Here is a 25,188-nt window from a genome sequence, read left to right as displayed (position 1 = left end):
CCCAGTATCAGCATGGATGCATTTCAGGAATTCATGCCTAGTGAGTTGGTATGTGTTTGAAAAAATGCTCTAGAAAGTGTGAGCTTCAAACTCCACCAGGTAAAGGGTGCAGAAAGTGCCAGGTTTTCAGATCCCAGAAGTATCTTCTAATTCCATAGAGCCCCATTTCTCTGCCACAAAACCCAGGGCTCGTGACTGTGCAATGACCTGAAAGCAGCAGATGCTGCTGGATCTTGCTGGGCAATTTTTTCCTTTTTACCTTAAAAATAGAATGTGACTTCTTTTCTTATACATTCTGATATTTCATCCAAATAATTCTTACCATTTGGAATGCAGCCTCACATGACAGGATCATTACCCTGACATCAAAGCCAGCAAGTTCAGAATAGCACTGGAGCACGTGTTGCTTTTCTCTGCAGATGCTTCGAAAAATAAGCAACAAGAGCCCAAATCCTGACCCTAGCATGCATCCAAAATTAAATAAAGGAAGCTTTCTCAAAAACAGAAGCTCTTGTATAGCTTCTATTCTAGGATTAAATCATGGCAGCAGATCAGCAATCTCCTCCCTTTCTGTTCTTGGTTACAGAGGAGCCCAGTGAAGGCTCAGAGCACCCCTTCCCCTCAGCACCCCACCTGTGGAACTCCTGTGCATCCCCCTCCAGCTGCAACCTGGCTCCCCAACAGAAGGATATTTTAACATTAAAACTGTGGAACTTTGCCACTGAACTCAGGCTGTGTTTATCTCCTTAAAAAGTTACAACATGAATGGCTCCAGATGCCTGATGATTTGGCTTGGTGGCATAGAAGATATCAGCTTGAATACCATGGTAAAAAGGGATTATATAGTTTCTGCATTAATTACAACAGAATTAGTTCAAGGAACCACTGGCTAGGCACAGCAGCATTTCAAAATGTCACATATACAGTTTAGCCTTGAGAATTACAAATAATCATAACATCTTTAAGGCAGAGCTTTTCTGATGCAAAAGAGGAATTTGAACTTTTTGAGAACTTCAGTTTGTGAGCTGCCAAAGGAGCAGCCTTGGATACTGCAGGTACCAGAGATGCACACACAAGTCCTTGCACAGTTCAGTTCCCAGGGTCACTGCACACTGACACACTTTGTCAATTTGAAGCTGCTAATGAGTTCTATTTGGAGCTTTGGTAATACACAATTGTATTAAAATTCTCACCTTTTTGTAGAAGGAGGATGCTCTTAAACAAGAACTCTGCATAATATCATGTAGTGTGTATTCCAACACAAAAATAATCACTGTGATTTAGCTTCTGAGCTCTCTACCCAGAGATCTATGGCTTCTTATCTATTATATCTTTAACATAAAACAAACTATTTTCATTCTTACTGGCTTCCTCCACAAGGCATTCTATTTATGAGGTGGTTTTAGACTTATAATTTAATCATATGAACAGATTTTTCCAATTTATGCTCAAGCCCCATGATGATAATACTTTTAGAGTGGAGCTTTAAACAGCTCCAAGAAATGTTTATCCTGACAATGAAGAGTTTAAGCCATGCACAACTTATTTTTATCTTACTTGTATAACAAGGGCAGGTAAAGGGGATGCCAACCATTTTCACATTAATTATGAATACTGTATTACACACACAAAGTTGCATCTTCAGCTTTTCAGGGTCCCATGATCTCCCCATGTGCTTGTAACCCAGAAATTTTAGCTGGCTTGATCTTGTTTCAAACCATCTTATGAAACTAACCTTTCCTTTCTTCTTTTTGTATAAGCTCCAATCACTCAAGCAAAATTCAATAAAGCCTATTGGGCTTAAGTTCTATAACTAGGATATGTTATCAAAATCAAACCTTACCAGGCCATTTTCCTCAGACTATTTCATATTGGAAAGTACTCATTTCAGGAAGCTTAAATATAGACATATTATGCAATAATAACAAAATATATCTTAACAGTTTTATGTTGGACAAATACTCAAAGCACTTATTCACTTCTGTTATAATCCTAGCAATTTAGTATTTCTGACTGCACTGGCTTCTTTCAAACAGCCCAGACTGAAATGCAGCAGCATGACTAAGGAGAATTTATGTTGAGGACAGGTGGCACTTGCACATGTTTTTAAAAACAGAAATCCATAGATAGATAAAATATTTAGATAAAAAATAAATACAAGCAGTAAAGACACGTAACACCCAGTTTCTCTAACAAAGCCTTTGTTTTTCTTATTTTGCAGCATTGCTTATAATTTTAGCTTCATTCTCATTTTAAGATGAAGAGTGATGAATAATTACAGTGAGCAAAGAACAAATATATCCAGAGCCATTTCAGCCACTTAAAGCCCAGAATTTTGCTCCAGCTGTTTGCTTTCAGCAAATATTTATGAGCACTATGTTTTGTTCAGACAACTGCTTGTTGAAAGCAAACCCTGGGACAGTATCTTATACTCATTTAAACAGCAAGCTAAATTTGTTTGGGGAAATTTATGCAGAAATAATTTACAAAATATATATTGCAAACAGGGCTGCTAAACAGTGGCATTAGTTAGCACATGCCCAGAGGCATAAGGAGCTTAAGGCTATCTGAAATTGGAAGTGACCTTTTGTAATAGGTGATTGTAATCTCAGTTTTGAGACAGCAACGAGTTCCACATATCTAATTTACTAGAGCCAGCTCAGGAATTTGGAGAAGCATAAGCAAATCTTTGGAGATACTTTCCCCTTCTCCAAATCAGGGATTTACTGGGACTACAGTGCCAAGGGGTTGCTCCCACCCTTGTGGCCCAGCAGGATGGGAGCACCTTGCCCTTAGCTGCTCCCCTGCCCTCCTCAGCAGCAGCAAGCACAGAGGAGAGGTGATGGGTCCTGCTGCCCACCTGCAGGAAATTCGCTGCTCTAGGCAACAGCCTTCTGTGCTCAAAGCTAAACATCATCCTGCAAAGAACAACATTTACTGCAGAAGGCAGATGGGGTGAAATACTGGATCAGGTATTTGTCACCCACCCAGGCCTGCATACCTGAGTCACTGTACCCAAAAATCCCTTAAACAGTCCTTTTCCCCCTGACATTTGTGTGGCATACTGGGTTGAGGTTCAGAATTGTGTTTGTGCCATCCCTGAGAGCAGCAGGGTGTGCTGGGCTGCAGAGGGGGAGCAGCTCCAGCCCCAGCCAAGCCCAGGGATGGGCAGGCACTGCCCAGCCTGGCACTGCTGGGCACAGGGAGGGAGCAGCAGGATGTGCCAGTTTGGTGCTGCCATTGCCACCAACACCAGCAGCAATGCACAAAGCAGCCATGGGTCACCTCTCAAACACTGCAGTGCTCTGAAGCACAGAGCTGGCTTGGCCCAGAGGAAGGAGCAAAAAGCTGAACTAATACAAGCTTTGGGTTTGCCACTCCAAATCCTGCACAGAATATTGAGAAGCAACAGTCAGGAACAATTGCTCCCTCTCATCTCACAAAAGCCAAAGCTGTGCAGGAATAAATACAGATGGGTTTCCACCAGAGCCAGCTGTGCCAAAGCTTCACTCCCTGGCACGGCTGCTTAGAGCCCTACAAGCAGCATCATTATCCTGCACAAGCTCTGTGTTGGCACCTTGACAGTTTTGGACACCCTGCCCACACTAAATTGTTAAAATTTTGCTGTGGATCAAGAGTAAGGGAGTTGTTCAAGATCATCATTAACAAATCATTGATTTAGTTATCTGCCTTTCTATTTCATTTCAAATTTACAGTCTCCTTACTGCTTCTGTGACAGGAATAGATTTTCAGATGATTTCAGAAGTAGTTAGGATGACATGATGACTCAATGCATGTGATCAAATGTCTCTCTGAATGAGTCTGTTGGATTAATGAAGCAGTTTGATGAATTAAATTATATTCCAGCAAAGAGCAGATGATGATATTTCAAAATGGCAAAGATTTTTTTCACACATTCTGGTGTTTTCAGTGTCATTCAGTATTAGGGACAAATTCCAATTATGAGAGGATTTGAAAGTTCACACACAAGGCTTCTCTGATCATTTGAGGGACTTGTGCCTTAGGGCCACATTTCTGCAGTCACAGCTGAGAAGACAAAGATACAGGGCAGGTCCATCAGCACAGCCTTAATCCTTGCATAAACCAGAGCCAATACTTGGAGAAGAACCAATAAACTTAGCAAATTATTCTATAAAAAGGAAGGAAATATACAGATTCTACATCTCATTCACAACTGCTCCCAGAAGCACCTCCTGAAATGCAGCAGCTCTGAGCAGAAGCTGTATCACACTGATAAGATTTGAACTCTGAGTCTCCTGCAGGGCTGGAGGAGGAGGGTGACTGCTGCTGGCTTGGAGAAGCTTTTTTACCATTTCTTCTCAGCAATTTCCATAGACACACACTGACAAACATCTTTCTAAATACCTCTTCCTTAGCTTTTATATTTTACCCTAAAAATATTTTTAAAAGCAACTAGCCACCAGACTCTAACAAGACCAGATCACAATCGTAACACAGCTAATTTAACACTGAATATCTCCAAGAAAAGCCAAATCAAATGCATTCCACAATCCTTAGCTTACTTTACCAACATCAGGCTCTATTTATATTACCATAAGGGTTGGTCCCTCAGATTCACTCTCACATTTTGGATAGGATTTCTTTCTTACAAAATTGAATCTCCAGAGTTGCACTATCCCAAATGTGTTGACTGTTATTTATGCTGCCTCAAAGCACTTTACTAGCACATGAAATGTATTTCCAAAATAGAATTTGCAATTATAATGGCATTAGATGGCCTTAAAACCACAGTGACAAGAGTTTGAACTCAGGCCCCTTTTGCATTTTGCTCCCCACATTTTTCATTCTCAAATAAAAACAAGCCAGACACAAACCTGGATCAGACAACTAAAGTTTTTACAGGTGAGTTTTCCACACCCAAGTATCAAGATAAAACACAAAATCCCAAAGCTTGCCCTCACTGCATTGCCCTGGTTGAGGGTGAAAAATGAGAATATGTCAGCACCAAGGAGCAGTGGGAGCCAGGATGCAACACTTCTGCCTTCTTTATACAGCACTACTCCCAATATTAAAGAATTTAATCCTCAGCAGAGAAAACTGAAGTGAGAGATTTTAATGTTTGGTTAAATGGGAAGAGGAAACTTCCCACATGTACCCAGATTTAGATCTTTATACCTCCAAGTACACATTTTAAAGAACTAATCAACTTTGTCCTAGTATTGAAAACATCCCAGAACCCAAAGTGATGCTTCAAGGCTGAAATCAGGAGAGACAGAATGATGAGACCAGACAGTTCCTTGAGTTTAAGCAGATTTTTGTAACCCAGAGCATGCAACACAGAGTAATCAAATGAGTTATTGACCTAGGTGGTACATCTTGATGGAAAAAGGTTTTGGAAGAGTTTGCACAGAAGTTTCTTGCCCAAAGTCACTTAGTCTTTAACTCATCTCTTACTGAGACAATCTAACAGAGTTAGGACTGGGATCTCCCATCCCAGACAGGTTTTCCATGCACTCTAAATTCTGCCTTCTTTGTAACACTGTCCAGAAAAGATCATTCATCAAATCACTGGAAACTCATGGCGAAATTCTTTTTCAAAAGAAGCCACAAACTTTTGGAATTCAATAAATAGATTGTGCTCTTTAACTTCCTTTCCTCCCTGTTTTAGCATTTTAAGCACTGTTTTCTTTTGTGTCTGGCTATGTTAGACTAATCAATAAGAAATTATACTTTTGCTTTTTACATTCCAACAACATATTTCTCACTGATTCATATTGATTGCAAAGCAAAACCAGAGAAAACTAATGGAAATTTTTTACACTGTTCTTAATGTTGCCATCTAATACTGGAGAATTGCATTGCCAATGCTAACTTAATTTAATTTGCAGAGAGCATTATTTTAAAGTGTGTAAATACGGAGTTGTGTGAAGATTTTTGTTGTCAGCAAAATTAATTACCATATTATTAATTTTACTTGAAGCCAGTTTCTCAATTAAGACTAAGAACCAGTGTTCTATTTCATGACCCCAAGGGATGAGTGACCAACTGTGGTTGCTCACTGCTGCTCACCTATGGGTGAGATGCATCTTATCTCTTATTTTAAGTGACAAAAAATACTTTTTTCCCCCCTTTAAATAGGGTTGAGCTGTTTGTCTTTTCCCTGCAACTACACACCTTTTGCACATGTAGAGACACTTTTGCATTTCCAGTGAGGAACAAATTCCTGTCCCAGCTGGAGGGATGTCACCCTGCTTTGAAGGGAGCCTACAGTACCTCCTCAAGAAAAAACAAGCAAACAAACAACAACCCAACAAAACAAAAAAACCCCAAACAAACAAAAAAACCCCTACACAAAAAAAACCACAAAAAAAAAAAAAAAAAAAAGAGAGAAAAAAGAAGGCAGCAAAGAACCACTGTCAAATACTTTCCATTTCCTCCCCTTCCTACACCCCATTTCTTTCTAATCTACTTTCTGGGAAGGCACTTGCAAGTTAAGAAAAAAGTTGTGTCTAATTATGCAACCAAGACAGCAGCAGGCAAGAAAGCCTGCTAGATGAAATAATGATATAATAATGCTAGAAATAATGGTATTTCTGTTCAAAGTCCTACTACTATACCATTGGAAAACTGATTGTCAGTGGAGAGTGGAAGACAGGAGTGGGTGAAATGGCAGCCAAAGCATATTTTTTGGATGGTTTCCCCAGGAATTTATATATTATCAAGTTAAAACTGTCCCTCTAAAAGGCTGCACCAAGCCAGAGAATTAAAATTTGAATGGCTTCATTCACATTAACATCACAGAGCAAAATTCATCCAGGGAAAATGAGAAAATAATGAAAGAAACTGGGTTTTTCCATCATCATCACTTCAGGCTTTTTTTTCATAAAAATAAATATCTCAAAAATAACCAGGAAAAAATAGTAACAGCAAATTTGCATCCCAGAGAAAAGTTAATGTTTCTACTTGGCTAGTTCATCACTGAATAATGAAATGCTGACAACAGTGACAGAGCATTTAAAAAGTTTAACTTGCAAATGCACCAGCTCAGATTTCCAATAGAGCTGAGGATGCCAAATGCTTTTTGAAATCCTTGTGGCCTTTGTTTAGTGCTAAGTTGGAGCTCAGTTCTTACAAGTGCAGCCCTAGTTATGGACCATCAGCAAAGTCAAACACTGATTTCTTTGCCAAGGTTATTTCTAAGCAAATCAACAGAGTCAAAAAAAAGAAAAAACTAAAAGGGAGTAGGAATTTCCTTCCTATAAAAAATGCACAAATTCATCACCTGGTCACTTAGGTTTCCCCTTATCAAATGTCTCCGACATAGGACACAAAGGGAAAGGAAGGTTTAGATCAGTGCAGTGGGAGCAATATGGAATTAAGTATGACAATATGACAGTTCCCTGCCTATATCCAAACAAGATATGAACAGCGCAAAAGAAATTGAAATATGGTGGAAGTAACATGTTAAAAACTATTAATGTAGTTAGGGAATTTTCTCTAAAATTCTACAGTGACTTGGCAAGCTCTGCCTGGAAGAACATGACTGCTATTAGTAAGCCAAAGTATACTTGGACAAAGATTTAAAATAAAAAATAATTATTAAATCTTAAGGGTGAAACTAAAAAGGGGAAAAGGAATTTACAACTGAAGTGTGTGCTAGGAGGGAAGCAGTGAGTGCCTCCTCTAGGAAAAAAACCACACAGTTAAGACAAAGGCACAGACTAGCCAAGGAAGGTATGACAATGGTCATAAAACAAGAAATACATCCTTTATTTTCATTTTTTGCTGTGTTCTTGGAGGCCAAACTAAAAATCACTTGTAGTTCTTTGAGGATGCACTGACCTCCCAAGGCAGTAGCTCCCACCAGCCTGGTGGCCTCGAGCCAGGCACAGAGCTCTTGAAAAGCCTGAGCTCTCCTCCCTGAAATGCTCAAATCACAGTGCAAAGTTTGGCAAAATGCTGCCACCCATGCAGCAAGAGAGACTTCCACACTTTCTGCTTCCCTGTTTATTGTAGTTTGGTGTTTAGGAGTGCTGTGTGACCCCCAGGCTGCTCAGATTGCATTCAGGCATGTTATTGGAGCAGCAGCTCCTGCACATTTTGGTGAAGCTCTTCAATTCTTCTGCTCCACCTTGGGGCTTGTCTAAAGTCAACTCCTTCCTTCCAGTCAGCAGGTCCAAAGGATCTGTACTGCTTAGGAGGGACACAAAATTTGCCCCAGTGGCCTGAATCATTCCTAACCAGTGTTTTGCCTCTTTATTTACAGCTGTGCTTGACTAAGTTCTTCAGCAATGAGCATAAAAACACCTGAATAATTGCAATGACATGCAGTGATTGCACACACACTAATATTTCACAGCATTATTTTGTACCTCTAAGCAAAACAAATTGTGGCAGGATGTTATAAAACACTCCCCAGAGCTCATGCCTGCCTCTGGAACTCCCCAGGATTCATCACAGAGCAGTCCCAGGCAGGGCTCAGCACAGAACCACCTTTATTTCCTTGCTGCCAGGACGTTCAGACTCCTCTCCCTCCATAAACTTCTGACAGCTGCTGAGATGAGTTTTTTAAATGGTTACAAAGGAACAAAGCTTCACTTGTGGAAAGTCTTTAAGAGATGATAGACAGGAAAAGTGGAGTTCCTGTTCTGAATATTCCATATCAACCAGAACAGCATGCAACCAGCTAAAAATAACTCACATAACTAGACAGCATGCAGTTCTTTTCAGCTGCAGAAAAGAACAAATCTGAGGAAGCTGTGCTGCTGAAGTAACCAGCAGATTGCAGGGAATTGCTGTCTGCAGGGGTCATGCCCAGCCCAGGTTGGTGCACCAGGGTTTGTGCTCAGTACCCAAGCTGAGCTCAGCACAGGAGGGGCTAACCCCAACAGCCAGTTTCTCTCTCATGCTGCTGCTCCTTCCACCCATGGCACAAGGAAGGGCACAGGAGCCTCAGCCACAAGATGCTGAAATGGCAGCTATTCACACAAACAGCAACATTTAGTCCAAATCACAGGGCACATCTCAGATGTGTCTGGGGAGCAGGTTTTGCTGTAAGAAATGTTTTTAACCAACTGCTGTAATAATATTCTAAAGTTCATTTGATTTCCTTTAATATTTATTTACTGTACACTTATTTTTATGCTTTTCTTGGTAAGACTTCTCTAAAGAAGAAAATTTAATTATTAGACTAATATATTGGCATGAGCATAGCTGCAGTCCATGTGCAAGTGATTATAATTGAACCTATAACCACAATTATTGTTATAATAACTATTTCATGAAAATCAGTAACAGATTACTAATGCTAAGGCCTTTTTCAGTGATTCAAACATGGTGCAATTTTTAGCTTAGCAATTATTTTCTATTTGGTATAAAGCTTTTCTAACTCTGTATTCCTAAGAAACATAGAATACTTTATTAACATTTACTACAAACATTGTGAATTTACAATTACCACTGTTGCCTGAAAGTTTACGTGCTTTCTCTGGTTGCACAAAAAAATATAACTTCACTGTGTGAACATTATATTTTTTATATCCTTAGAGCACTGACTGCAATGCCATTGCTATTGATTTAAAACACTGCTATTGCAGTCGTGAGCAGAATTCAACCCAGCCTGCATCCCATTGTGAATGATGCCATAAAAGCACATAAAAAATGACATTCCCTTCTTCAATCTTTTTATGATTAAAAATGGGCTTTAGTTTGGACTACTGGATTTTGAAAACCACCCTGGACTGACAGAATCATTTTAAATAAGATCTTATCAACAGCTTCATTTCTTTCCAACCAGGTGTGCTAGAACTTACACCATCTTGAGACAAACATTGTGTCATCACTTGGGGGGAGGAATAAAAAAAAAGTCTTTCAGACACTCAACACCCAAACCAAGTATGACTTGAAAACACAAAATCATCCCCTAAATTTCCACTGGTTTCTTGCTATTCAGATTTAAAAGCACTTATGTGATATGAGAAGACAAGGAAATAATAGAAAAAAGTGTCGTACCATCTTCTGGAATGGCTGTCAGACAGAGTTTAGCACAATGAATGATTCACAGGACGGTGAAGTCAAAGTGCTCATAAACTTTTACAAGAGTGGAATTAGACCAGAACTTTGTGCTATAGAAAATGTCACCCTGTCCCCTTAATATTCCCTTGGGAGCAACATTATAATAAAAGAAGAGAACTTAGCATACATGGCAAGGTATGTACAGCAAGTCCATTACTTCCAAGGATCTCCTATCCAATTACAAAGATATTTCAGTATCATTACCCCTGGTAATGGGGAGATTTCTGCCAGTCCCAGGAAAGGCTGGAGACCTGCTGAAGGTCGTTCAGAAAATCAGCAGCAAGGGGGGAGCAGAGCATTGCCAAGTGCCCAGGTCAGGTGCTGGAATGTGCTGATGCTCCTGTTAATATGGCACAACTGCTGTAAATGGGATTATCACCATTACCATGTGAGAGATAAATGAACCCTGGAAAGAATTGGAGCTGCTTAAATGACCATACATCATACAGCAGACTTCTCATCGCTTTTACAGGGGTAGAAACGTATTTAATTCCACACTAGGAAGTTGGAAGGCAAAGCTGAGTGCTTTTACATGCAAATCTGAAGAAAACTTATCAGCTAGCATTTCCAAAGCTGTTGTTGCATATGCAAGAGCCATGATGATATTTTCAGTTCTGTGTTACTCATCTCTCCCACCTTAAGTCTAGGTTGTTAGAAACTCCATGCAGGGAGAGGAGAGAGAAAGCTGTGAATGCATACATTTTGCAAAATATCATCCCCAGGAATAGAGAATTTTTTCAATATTTGTCTGAGAATGAAATATGCCTTGCAAGATCATAATCACTGAAAGCACCTCATCTGGAAATCCAAGTGAATAAAACCACACTGCAGAAACCTCCCACCAAAAATGTCTGCAACAAACCAGACCACAAAGATCTATGTGCATGCAAAACAGGTCACAGAGTTTCTTGAATTCCTTCCATGTTTTGATGGCATCTAACTCCAAACAGGGGAGTCAGGTGTTGCACCACATGTCTGTCCTTGGCCTGAAAATTGAGCACAATGCAACAAGGAAATGCAGGGGTTTTTTTTCCCTTTTCCCGTACAAAACCTGGAAAAAAAACCCAACAAACAGCTCCTCCCAGAACTCTGCTTCCATCACATCACTTCCATACTCTCCAATAGGAGACTGCACAACTTGGGTCCAACACAGTTGCTAAAAGTCAATGGGCAGCTTCATACTGACTATCTGTACACAATCTGTTCTTATCAGTTCCCATCCCTTGAAACAGAGCTGTGCATGGAAAGCTGGGGTGACAGGAGGCTCAGAACCCCTGGAGAACAGGGGGGAGTAATGTGTGGGCACACTCAGAGTTAAGAATGGAATGAAAATGTGTCTCCAAAGCAAAATTCCAAAGAGCAAAGTGATGGTAAGCGCATTTGCTGAAGTGCTCACTGACCAGATGACTCTATCCTGCTGAACTCCATTTCCTGAGAAGCTTCAAGAAACATCAGAACATGGCACTACACAGGGATCAGGACTGGTGGGGTTGCACATCGTGCCCTACAGCAGGTATGAGACCTTTATTTTGGCTAAATCTATATTATAGCCTTCTGGTCATACATCATTAGCTCAAATAACTTTTGAATTGGAATTGACTTCGAGGGGTAAATGAACCAAACCCTTCTCTTTTATAGCTTGTTAGAGCTCTTAGTAGACAAGAGCTAAGAATTTTCCTTGCTGACAAGGTAGTACATCATTTCAAGATGAAGTCTAACTCAATAACCACCATTACTGTTGCTACCGTACAGTAATCCGTTTGCCTATAATTTTATTTATTGATGCATTCTTACTACAGTGTTGAATGTTTCTTTTTGGTTTTCAAAGTTGGTTTTCCAGAGCAAGTGTATTTTCTTAATTCCTTATTCAAAATGAAGGTATTTTCTAATACTGCCAGTTCATGAAATGTGAACATTTCTCTGTAGAATTAAGATAAGAAAGTCACTAAACTGTATGCCTTTGTCAGATGGATATGAACACATCCAAAGTTATTCTATTGAACTCACTGGAGGATGTCTGATTCTTTAAATTAGTAAAACTCAACACATGCTGCAATTATATTCTTCAGAAAGCTAAACCTGTGGTACTGAGAACATTTGATTAATAAAAAGATCCAGCCAAAGTTGTGTTTGGCAGCACATTTATATTCAGTTATATTTACCGGTCCTTCACCAGTTTCACTTCCTTCTTCATGAGGTCTAAGAAAAGATTTGAAAAGCATGAATCAGCCCTTCTGGATATCAGGAATAAACGCTGTAAATGATGTGGAGTGCCAGCACACTGTCATTCAGGCAGTCTGATGCAACAGCAAGTAAAAGATTATGAACCCAGCTGTGCATTTCCAGTCCTGGCTGCACAGAAAGAACAACAGCACCAATCCCACGTTCAGTGCAGAGCTGTGACACTCAGGGCACACAGCACAACAGACACGTGCTGGTGAGGAGCAATAGAATTAAATGCATCCATTGATGGGTATTGAACTCATTTGTGTAGTCATCTACACTCCAAGGCAGATGGGAAAAGTAAACTTTCATAAATAATTGAGACAGTGGATTTTAAATTGAAGGAACTAGTCCTCAAATGCCACATGTGAAGAGCAAACCAGAAACACCTGATCAGAAGCTAATAAGGATTAAACAACCAATTGCTATCAGTAAATGTAAGTGTTCCTAACTGTGTAATCCTCCATTCTGGAGACAGAGCACTGGTCCTACAACGATGTCTCCAGTTATTCATGTGTGTGCTGGCTCTGCTCATACTCCTGAGCTGATGGTGCTGCAGCCTTCCCCTTCCCTGTGCTCTGCTGGGGTTCACCAAGAGGTAATGACCAAACTACCCTGAAAAAGGTTTAGAGACAAAATCATAAGCTTAACTGCAGGAAGGCTGGTGGAACACAGATCTGACCACAGAACTCCACCCTGGAAATCAGTGTGAAGGAGGCCTGGTCAGTGCTACACTGTTAACCTACTATCAAATCCTCCATTTCTCTTAATAAACACAAGATCCCGACATAATTTTCTTTTCACATGTTGGCATTTCAAATGTGTTGCTTACAAAGGTCATCTATGTTTGGGGAAAAACAGTTTAATTGATTTTATTATTGCAGAAGAATAGAATGGCCACTTGCACCTTTGTTTGCAGATTAAAACTAAAATTATTGGTTGCATACAAGTGAATTAAGCACTTAAAGTTCAGTGTCTACAAAACGCTGACAGTGTAAGCTTAGATCAATACCAAAACAATTTACACTTTAGGAGCACTGGCTCTGGCTATTAACTAGTAATTATGCCAAGTTCACTGTTAAATTGCTTTAACTGTTTCCAAGGTGTAACTGAATTATGGCACAGCTTGTTAACACTGTCAGAGTGGGAACTCACAGCACAGTCCCGAGCATGGAGCCCCTTGCAGAGCCCAGGCTGGGCTGCTCACCCCATTGCATCCTCCACTGCCCTGCTCTGTGCAAACCCCTGACCCTGCAGGTTCTGGGGCTGCCACACACTGCCACTTATTGAGCAGGGTGAGGAAACCTCTCCTGGGTGAGGACCTGCAGCCAACACAAGCCCTACTTAGCCCCACACTGGCCCTGAAGCAGTACAGGAGCTGCTAGAATTTTTCCAATATTTTCACAAGCTGGACTTGGCCTCCAGACTAGAATCATGATCCTTCCCAGAAAACAAAGTCTAGAGCTTGGCTTCGGCCCCTGCAGGAAAAAAATGTTTTCCTCAGTTAGTAAATGAAGTTCCCAAACAATAACCTGAAGATATAAACCCTGCAAGTTTACTTAAAAGCAAAAGCAAGGCTTAAAACCCCTTCACATTAAGTTCCCTTTGTGTCCTGCATTTATCCCACAGCAGCTGCTGAAATTAATCTCCTCTGTCAGGGAAGGACCAGTTTCTCCTTCACATATTACCCATGTGATGATGAAAAATGCAAAAAGAAGTTATGCCAAAGACAGATAAAGCAGAGCAATGTGTGAGGAAATCTGATGTTAATCGAGTTGGACCAGCAAAACCAGGAAAAGGAGAACTAATTGCTACCCCAGCACATGCTCACTGTCCCCTGTGCCTGGCTCTAACAAAAATACAGTGTCACACTAATCCTGAAAGTAACTGAGGAGATTGTTTTAGTAATGTATAAATCAATGTGCACCAAAGACCCAGCTGAGTGTACTACAGCATGTTCACACTATCATCTCCTCTAATTAATGACTCCTGCTGTGGGCTTCCCCTCCCTCTGCTTTCCACAATACTCCAACCCAAAAGCAGCCAACACTATCTCAATAGAGCATGCACATTCAAAAGTCAAAAAACGTATTAGTCTCATCCTTGCTGATTATCTCCATAGCTGGATATTTGGCTTTCTTGCAGGAAAAATAGAAACTGATGAGAAGAAATAGCCCCAACACTTAATAGACATCAGGTCCTTCAGTTGATGAGTCAACATTACCCACCACTGCACATGGGTTTTGACAGCTTATTAAGACCAGCTTTAAACAGAGAGAGAGATAGTATAAATAAATTGATTGGGTGAATATGGCTGAATTAGGTACTACAGAATCTCATCTGCAGAGTTATTTTTAAGCTATATGAAAAGCATTGGTCATTTACTTGCTGAAAATGGAAAATAGCTTCAGCCTGTTTGCTGTTTTTAATCAGCCTGGTTTGTTGCCAAACATATCATTTGAAGATGGTGTCAAAATAAGATATCACAAGGTGAGCTCTCACAACACAGCTCAGTTAATAATGTGATAATTTTTTAGAGCTGAATAGTTCTTTAGCTATGAGAAAGATGATTTTTGCAGATAAACACATTACCCAGCTGGGCACCTCAATTTAGGGGACCTTCCCTACACCATCAACAGCAGGAGGGAGTCACAAACTCTGCCACAACAGCTGAGGCATTTCTTTGACAGCCTCTTGTACACCCTGTCTGCACCAAGCACGAGAAAACAAAGATTTAGCAGTGCTGGGCAGCATGAGAACAGCTGGGACTGACAGCACCTAGAATTTTAATTCCTCCTTTTGCCTTCTTTTCCATCTCTTCCTTTCCTATCAGCTGTTACATTCATCTCTTGGCACCATTTCTGTGTTTCCAAAGGCTGCCCTGCCTGTAACCAGTGCCATGGGCTCCAGCCTGTCCCACTTCACACAAGAGCCAGGGTACAGAAAAATCCCCAGTGCCCCCAAACCAGCCCCTGCTCCTGCCCAGAGACATCAGAAAACCTGCCACTGTTCCCACACATGCCACTCTCCTGGCACACACACCAGCTCCATCCCTGTGTTCATGAACTGGTGTTGTTCCACCAAAACACTCCTGAGGATGGGGACACTGCAGTTATGAAATGGGACCTTGACCTGCTGAAGGTCTGAGCCCTCCAGACTCCAGCAGGGACTCAGTGCCCTAAAGAGGGACCTTCTGCCCATGAGGTTCAGAACCTCAAGACACAAACATCAGAAAAAATCACAAGTAAAAGTTTGCTGGTGTGTCTTGAAGCAAAACCATTTATTCTGATTAAATCTTTTTCACCATTGATTTCTATCTCCCCTGAAAAATGCAGCACCTCCTGGCTCTTGTGAAATATTTTGATTGACAATACAGGAGCCAGAGAGGTAAGAAAATTGTCTCACTCAGGACTTTGAAAATCATTTACTCTGAGGAAAACTTTAGTTACAACCTTCTGATAATTATAATACACACTTTCCAAGAAGAAATGTCTCAGACATTCAAACAAAAGAAAATCAAATACACTGTCAATACGTTAGTGTCTTGAGCTGATTTTTTTTTTCAAAAATGTGACCAGAAAGTGCAAAACCAAGATTACCAACTCAATAAGAATCCCAAATCCTAAATACTATAAATTGGACACCAGCTTGGGCTTCAAAGACTAAATAAAAAAGGGTTTAGACAAGACAGATGAGCTTTGCACACACCCAGCCACCCCACGAGCTGGGATTCTGACATTGCCATGGCCCTGCCTCCTGCAGGGTCCCCACTCTGACCTGGGGTGGGGGCAGCTCTCCTGGCACCAGGAGTGACACAGGGCATGGAACTTCTTTTAGAAAGCTTCAGGGCTCTTTTCTGTTCCCAAACTCAGGCAGCCACACACACAGTGATGACATTTTCCAGCAGCAAATCACTTCTTGCCCCACTCTCACACTGCACTGCTGGCTCTGGGAATTGGGATTTCCCCTTGCTGCTTCCTTTAATCCATTAAATATTTTACTACAGAAAATTAGTACTAATTAAAAAAATATCTGCTACAGACAGGGGAAAGGGGCAATATGCAGAACAACCAGTTGCCACCATTTTATCTCAGCTTCCCAAAGGCTTGGCAGTTCTGCAACGTCCCAAACACAGGAATCAAGTGACTGAACCACTTTTTTTAAAGCAAAACAAAAAACCAAAAACAAAACAAAAAAATTTACAATTATAGCAAGACACTTGCAAATAGAGCTTAGCCTCAAATACTATTTGGAAAATAACAAGTGCTTTTCAGGACTGGGGAGGGACTTTATTGCTGACCTTTTATTTTTGGAACTAGCAGTGACAAAATCACTTTTTTGTGGCTGTAAACCTCACTGCAAAGAGCAGACAATAGGTGCATTTTGCTTGACAAATGTTTCTCCTGGCTAGAGAAAGCCTATTTGCCCAGGTCAGTGCTATTCTCATGCTTTTTATTATGCTTTTTCCTACTCTTTTGTCTCATTATTTTCCATCCACCTTACCAGAACTAGACAGGGGCAGACCCAAGTCTGCATACAACTGCCACATAACTGCACATCAAGGAAAAACCATCCCCAGGCAGAGATGCTCCATGAGGGCCCAGCATGAATAAGTCTCCACGATGGGCAGATATTTTCAGGCGACATTTAGGACCTTTCCTGCATGCTGCAGATTTACAAAAGCAGCAAGACGAGCTCAGGAGGAGGAAGATTGTGCCTGGATCCCCTAGAGGGAAAAACCTTGTGGAGACAGAATAATTCATTCACACCTCTTTCTCACTCCCTACCACTGACAAGTTGCCAAAGTCACAAACGCCAGGGAGCTGCTGCCAAGTTGCTCTTTCTTGGGAACAATTTTCCTGGTGGCTGTGGGACAAGCAGCCCTCCATCCCTGGTGCTGCTTGGAGAGAGTGCAGTGTGTGCCAAGGCTGAGCAGGGAGCTGTGCCTGGAGGACAGCCTGGCTGCCTGGGCTCCCTCCAAGGAGCTCCTGCCTTTGTGATACTACAGTTACCTTGTAGGAATTAGGGCAAGATGGGCACACCTGGCACCATCACCAGTCCCTTATTAAAGACTTTTCACGCCTTCTCTCAGGCAGCTCCACACAGCTCTGACTCCTTCTCTGTGCAAGTTTCCTTCTGCATGGCTGGCTAACCCCAACCTGTCCCTTACCCAGCCACCTAACCCTGTCTGTCCCTCACACAGCATCTCCTTACCTTGTCTGTCACCTGCACAGCCATGTCAGATGTCCCCTCCTCCTCACAGCACAGCCAGCAGCCTCCATCCCAGACTGCAGCAGGCTCTAGATTTCCCATTTACTCTCCACCACCTAACCCACTCTTATAATCCCCATCCTCATTGGGCAGGCAAGGCTGTCTCCACTTCTCACCAATCAGTACAGCTGTAATTCATTGAGGAAAATTGCCCCTGCACTGTCCTTACACCTCTGTCCCCACACCACCTGCACAGAGAGGCTGTCACCTGTCAGCAGTGACACTGGCACAGAGATCAGATTGTTCTCAGATTTGACTCCAAAGGAGTAGGTTCATTATTCATCACATACACTTAGAAAACTTTCTCAAAATAAAAAAAGTCCTGTGCCACATGTGTATTTCTCTGCTGCTTTTCCTATGTGCTAATAGATAAGGATTGACATTGTGAAATTGCTGCAGCAAGCTGGGAATGTTGCATGAAGTGAGAAGTTCTGCCCAGTGCACAGAGAATATGGATGTGTTCTGTTACTTGCTGTGCATTACACGGACACACAATATTCATCTCAGTCAGAGCAGCAGCCAGTAAAGCCTTCAAAGCCCAAACTGTTGTGCACACCTGATGCAAAAGCCCAGCAAAGCTGCTGGCTCACTCCTCATGGAGCCCTGACAGCAGAAGGGGAGGTGGATAAATGTGTAAATAAACAGGTGAGGGAAACCAGAGGGTACTGGAGGGCAGCAGGGGCAAAGCAAAAAACAGGATCAAGAGCATCAGCAACTCTGTATGGATCAAGGCTCATCATTGTGAGCACAATACATGTGAGGAGATGCACAGAAGGGATTAAACTCCAAAAGAGCAGCACAGCTGTGTGTGGAGAGCCTGGGGAATGGAGATCTGAGCAGAGCAGGAAGGGTGTGCTTGTGGCATCAGGCCACAGCACCCCAAAGGGCATGTAGGAACACCTGTAGTGACTTTAAAACACACCTAACTCTGGGATTTCCCTCCTAAGCCACTAAATTGCTCCTTATTGCTCTTAGATGCCCACTAAATATTTGGCAGTACACGAGAGAGCAGCAAAGGCATGAGGAGGGAACAGCTGCATCCCATGCTTCATCAAACACTTAATCCATTTTCCCTGTGCTCCTAACTGTGTAGGCATCTGAAAAAAAACCCCACAACCACCTTTGTGGGAACAACCTCCTCTTCCAAACATGTGCTGCTACAGGAGCCTCCTTGGCTACACCCCACATTTCTCTTTTCTGCCACAAGAGCAAAGACCACTGAGCTGCCAAGCCAGCAAATCTCCCCTTTTGCCACCAGCTCCACCTGCCCAGGAGCAGCACCTGAGGCATCCCCAGCTGGCTCCTCCACCTGACCTACATCTCCTCCTTACAGGAGAGGGGATTCTGTCTCCATCTCCACTGGGATTTTTAAAGTGCATATCCACAAGAGCTCACACACATGACCTTGCTTTAAGAATGATGCAGCTGCCCCCCTCTTTGGCCCTTTTGCTTCCCTGTAGCATCCCAGGTCTCCTTTGATCACTCCTTGCCCCACAGCCTGCTGAGGCTCTCAGTCTCCAAAGACCAGACCTGTTTATTTTGTGTTAAGAGCATATTCTGTGAATGCAAAGATCTGCTGCAAGCAAAAATCAGCTCTGTATGGGAATGGAGGTGTGAAAGAACAGCACTGAATAATAACAGCCTGGAACAAAGTCCATGCTGACCCACAGCTGACCTTCCTGCTCTCACTCACACAAGTGAGAAGTCCCTTTGCAAATCTGTGCTGAAATACCTCCTCTTCCAGGACCCTAAGAAAATATCAAATGTATAAAAAGCAAAATCACATCCTTCCATTTTTGTTCCTGCATATGCAGGACATATCCCTTGTGTCTTTGAGAGAGTGTACAGGAGTCTCCATGTGACCCTGGGAGCTTGCTGACCACGCCAGTGATTCTGTGCCCAGTGCCACAGGCTACCTGACCTGCATTTCAAAGAAACAAAACAGTTTTGTTATTCCAGAAACTCAGCTCATTACAGAGCACTGCACTCCCAGCAATCTGTGAGCAGCTCAGCTCCCAGGGCAGATGGAAAGTCAGTGATGCTGTGCAAGTGATATGCTGCTTGCTGGTGATGCTAAAATTCTTGTGAGAAACCAAATAGCAAGGCATGCTCAGCAGAAAAAGAACAACACAATCCAACCTGATGAAAATTCTGGGTCCTGGCTCTAAATAATGCTAAAAAGAATAAAAAGCTAACAGTGTGGTCTTTTTTATTCTATTATTATTTTGCTAACAAATTACAGTGGGAATTCTCCTGTCCAAAAACCATCTATACCACTCTTCATCTCTGAGAAAGGTTTCCAGTCCTGCAGCTTTTCTCATAAAAATCTGGTGAGACTTTGCAGAAGCATTACTGTGCAGTATGGACCTTTCCTTCCAGCAGCTCCTTCCCTCCCTCTCCATCTCTGCTGTCTCACACAGGATCTGCTCCACACTCCTGGCCCTGCTGAGCCCACCCAGACACCACAGCCAGCCTCCACCTCCTGCCCAGCCTCTCCCTGTGGCTACAGATGCTTTAACACTGCCCAAAAACACCCAAGCTGACACTGTAAGCTTCATATCAACCTTCCTCTAAAGGCACTTAAATATACATTTATTTATCTTTGTAAGGAAAGGAGAACGTCCAAACTTTTCTACACACTCTAAGCACCATCCCCATTCCCCTGTAGCCCCACCAGGTGCAATTAAGACACTGATTAAAAATTAATCCCACATTGTTTGGCTTTCAGGGAACAATCGTTGGCTGGGGTATTTTTAAACCTTAAGGTATTATGCAAAGGAATCCTTTAATATTTGCAGGATAAAACAAAGGTAAGTTAAAACCCATTTTCTTTCCATCTCTACATCCTGCACATCCTCATGGTCTTTGTGACTTTTGTATAGAGGTTGTCACAAACTTCTCTGGAGGAAAAGCACAGCTAGGGGAGTTCCTGAGTTCCTTGGTTAAAGATTTAGCATTAATTTTACAGGCTTGTTCATTCTAGGATTTGAAGACAGACTTAAAAATCACTGGTCCAAAAGCAAGACTGAAGCTCTGCATTTAAAATATGAATGTTAGTATTAGGCAATTACTTTTCCTTCAGTTTCCAAAATGCTGCATAAATTGCTAATAACCCCACACTGAGGAAATTATTTTATCATATATGATTAGCTGTTTTCTGAAGGAAATAGCAGAGTGAGAAGTACAAATTGACAGAATTCTACTATTTTTCCTCTTTAGAGTTGCAGATCAACATATTCATCTCATCTCCTTCCCTCTCTAATTATCATGCAATGGCATATTTTGAAGAAGAGAAGAGTAACGTGCATTTCTGTGACAAGTGAAGCAATTCCCTGACATGTAACTACAAAATACTTGGGAATCCATAAAGGACAAAAAAAATCCACTAAAAATGTAGATAGCACCAATTCTTCATGCTGACAGAGCCCAAAATTAAAAACTGAAAGTCTAGAATAACTGCACAGAATCTACACATAGAAATGAAAAGCTGGAGAGAGCACAGGCTCATCTCATTTTATATAATGGTTACTGCCATCCATCCACCAGCACCTGTGATAGCCAGAGCCACAAGTTCTTAGGCAGAAGTTACTCATTTTGGGATTCTCATTTTCCTTAAAGGGCTGAGAGGAAGAAGAGTAATTCAAGTTTACAGCAAACTGGCCACATCTTGAACAAAAGCATGAAACACCATCTTAATTAACACCACACAGTTACCTCTGCTCATCTAAATTCCCAGAGCCTTGACAGGTTTTCATAACAATAAAATGCAATAAATCAATTTATGTCCTGAAGGACTCTAAGCTGCAAAGCCACAAAGCCATGAAAGATAAGTAATGTGTTAACTAATTTTCTGATTTGTTATTCCCCCAACTTTGCTCACTTTGTGATGAGAACTCATTTTTCTATTTGGCAGATAGCTGTGTCAACCCTGTTAATAGCTACTATTACCATCACACGAGCATGTTTGTGAAAACAAGTGTGGCTTCATTCTGACACTGACCTCACAGCACTTCACTTCTATTACAAACACAAGATCTGTCACTAACAAAAATTGATGCACTTATCCACAGATTCTGCTTGTCTGCCACTTGCACTTTATTCATTTTTCTTTTGCAGAAGTTCATCTTTAAGCAAGGGCAGATTCATAGTTTAAATTACTGTCTTGACACATCATCTGTTGCTTTGTAAATCTGTACAAAGAACATGATTTCCACAGTCCTTAGGAGATAAAGGATTACTGTTAACCATCACTGCAGGCACTGTACTGATCTGAATCTAACTTGAATGTGTAAACCTAAATGTGCTTAAAACTGGCTAATAGAAAGATTTCCTCATAAACATTCAGACTGAGAATAATCTGAATTAAGTAACCCCATTTAATGCTAATAAGATGCTTTTAGGTGTCAGAACTCAACAGATGGATTTTAGGGGGAAATTTTCCAAACTTCAACAGTGTGAAACTGAGAAGGTTTTAGTATTTAATGGGAGTAGGTTTATGCCAGTGCTTAGGAAAATACAGAAATTCTGTCCACTCTGCAGCTTGAAGTTTCTGTATTTAACTGTATTATTTCTGAAGATCATTCTCATTCTAGATGTCCTCGATTTGGTGCTCCTAACACATCCAAATACATATATAAATAAACACACACATCCCTTCAAGAATTTTGTACCTGCTTGATGTCTCTCAACTGGCTTCTCACATCCCCAAATACAATTATTTGTGGGTGATCTTGGTGATCATTCCTCTTGCTAAGATGGTTGCTTCTGGAAGAAGCCAACAGAACTGAAGTCAAGCAGACACTTCTGAACTTCTCCTCTGGTAGAATCTCAGTTCTGTGACAAATTGACTAGACCACACAAATTTGGGTCCTTCCTAATTTAGGACTAACATATCAGTGCCTAAAAATTCTGGCAACTGCTGTCATGCCACCTATTCATGTACCAAGAAAAAGATAAGAAGGAAATGACCTTTTTGTGCATTGTCATTTCCTTTACACGAGGTTTAGCCATCGTATCCCACAGTAAAGCTTCCTTGTTTTCTCTTGGCAGGAAAGAGCTACTGACCTTTCAATCAGGAGCAGGAACAATCCCTGTTAATCTCCTAATTCAGGGAATCCCAACCAGTGCAAGGTCACCTTCCCCTCCCATCCCACCTTGTGCCACTCTGCTTAGAGCTTTGGGCTTCATAATGCGTGGGAGAAAACAAAAACTTGTTTACTATTATACCCCCCAGGTACCTCAAATGAACACAAAATATTCCAATGTCTCAAAGTGTTTTCTAAGGGAATGAGTGGCTTGTGTTGTTCCTGTGGGGTTTTGATGTAACACAGTCATAGCTGAGCTCAGCTATAGGACAGCACAGCAATGTCCTTTGGAGGATCCTGGGTGTTCTACCTCATCTCAATCTATCCCATCTTCCCAGAGGTGTTAGAAAAGCAAAAGGGAAAAAAAAACCAAAAACAAACAACAAAAAACAAACCACAAAAACTTGCATTTAATCATGTTAGTTGCTTTCTCAAGAGGCGATATGTGTTTTAAAAAGCCAGTACATTTTATCCATCAGAAAGAAGGTTTATTACATTTTTTTCCACATAAATGAGCATAACTAAACCAGCAAGCACAATATTGTTTTCCTTAAACAATTTGCTGTTTTACAAGGTGCACTTCTCTTGGGCTGTATTCTTGAGATATAGCTATGTGACTTGCTTGCTTTTTCAAAATAATTTAAAACCCTTTCTAATCTTCCACTTTTCCCAGAAGTTGGTGTGAGCTGCCTACCAACAGGAGAGAGACAAGAGGAAAGACTGAAACAACAGCCAAAAGTCTTGTATTCACTGTCATCCCTGTATGACATTCTCTAAAGCCAAAGAAAGCAGCTAATCATTGGAAACCCTTCTTTTTCCACAAAGGTATATTAAAATCAACATATGCACATGCAAGCCACCTTGCTAAGTGGGTGATTAACTGCTTTGTGCTGCATTCTGAAGTTTGTACAAAGCATTTTGCCTTCCCCACTGCTTTGCCATCTATCCAGTTTTACTCTGTCATAAACACCTGCTGTTCAGACAACTGCATTTAAGATGGGCTTAAACATCATGAGATTGGGCTAAACACTGTAATACCAGTCTTAAATTAGAGGCTGAGCTGGGCCCAGGGACAATGGCACCCCATGGCTCACACAGCACCCAGGGGCTGCAGGTGAGGAACACCCAGGCTGCAGCTTGGGGAAGCTGCTCTGCAGTGCAGGGAGGTGACACCTGATGGCCCAGCAGGGGACAGAGGGACAATGCCTGCAGAAGTGTGTGTGCATTTTTACCTAAAGGAAAGCTGGGGGAAATCGGGGTGGAAAGCATGAGCTGGCTGCAGAGCAGGGAATTGCAGAAGTGCTTCCACCCTGCAGAACCTGGCTGTCAGGAGGTGATGGATGCACAGTTTGGCTCCAGCTGCACAGGGACAGCTTTGCTGCATTTTCTGCATTAGTGCTGCCCCTCGAGGGCTGTGACTCACAGCTGATGCCAAGTGCCCAATGCAACAATTTCTCTGAAGCAAAAGGGATTTTCCCATCTGCCAGGCTCCACAGGACTTGGTTCTAACAGGTCTGACCTCTCAGTATCACCACTTAGTTTGGACTGAGCAGCACATCTGCTCTGCTCTTCTCTTGTAAAAGACCTTTTGTCACAGCAGAGATCATGTTGAGCCTAGACTGACTTTTACTGCAGCATCATCTTGCTGGATGAACAATCTTCTATCATGTACTGTATTAAAGATGGTGTTAACACCCAGGGCAGGAACAGGGGCTGGGTGACACCTCCTATGTGAGGTTGATTCATGCTTGTGCTGAACCTGGCCCTGGTCCAGCTGACAGTCAGCTAAGTTACTGCACTGCCAGTTTAATATTTTGCCATCTGCTAACTGAGAGCTCTGCTGCCTGCTGGGTCCCATAAAGGCTTTTATTTATTACATTATGCATGGCAACATCTGCCACAGGATTCAGCTCAGCTCAGCTTCCTAATTAAACAAACAAACACTACATCTCCTGTACATGATTGGGTGTAACTATTATTTATAAAATCTGAGATAGGTATTTAAAAGATATACATTGTCTGTTCCAGATGAATAAATACCCTTCCCACCATTTGGGGAGGGACTGTTAGAATAAGCTTAAGGCTCTCAAACACTCCATTTTACAACAAAGCAACCAGAAGTTATTGCATTTGTTGTTTTGCTCTTATTTTATTCCTTGAATTATTCAATTTTACACTAATTAGAAAAATCAGATTATTTCAAATTCTTGTTAGCTCCTCTCCTGAGTACTGCCTGTAAAAGCAGGGGAGAATACAACAGATTCCCTCTGTGTTTGATTTCAGAGAAGAGACCCAAGCTGGGCAGCATCCCACTGTTCAGCACCACGAAAGGCACCATGAATGCACTGCCCAAGCCCATTTCAAATGTAATTGCAAAGGGAGCAATCACTGAACAAGATCACTGGCTGCACACCTACAGCAAGGCTCTCCCATCTGTTCCAGTCACCTGCAGTTAAATCAAACTGGGAGAAAACCTGGATGAAATCCAGGCCTAATGAATTCAGTAGGAATGTCACAAGTTCTTCATGCTTTTTAAAATCAGTCCTAAGCAAAA

Source organism: Catharus ustulatus, chromosome 16 (genome assembly GCF_009819885.2).
Source record: "Catharus ustulatus isolate bCatUst1 chromosome 16, bCatUst1.pri.v2, whole genome shotgun sequence".
Classification (NCBI taxonomy): domain Eukaryota; kingdom Metazoa; phylum Chordata; class Aves; order Passeriformes; family Turdidae; genus Catharus; species Catharus ustulatus.
Note: the sequence above shows the minus strand (reverse complement) of the source record.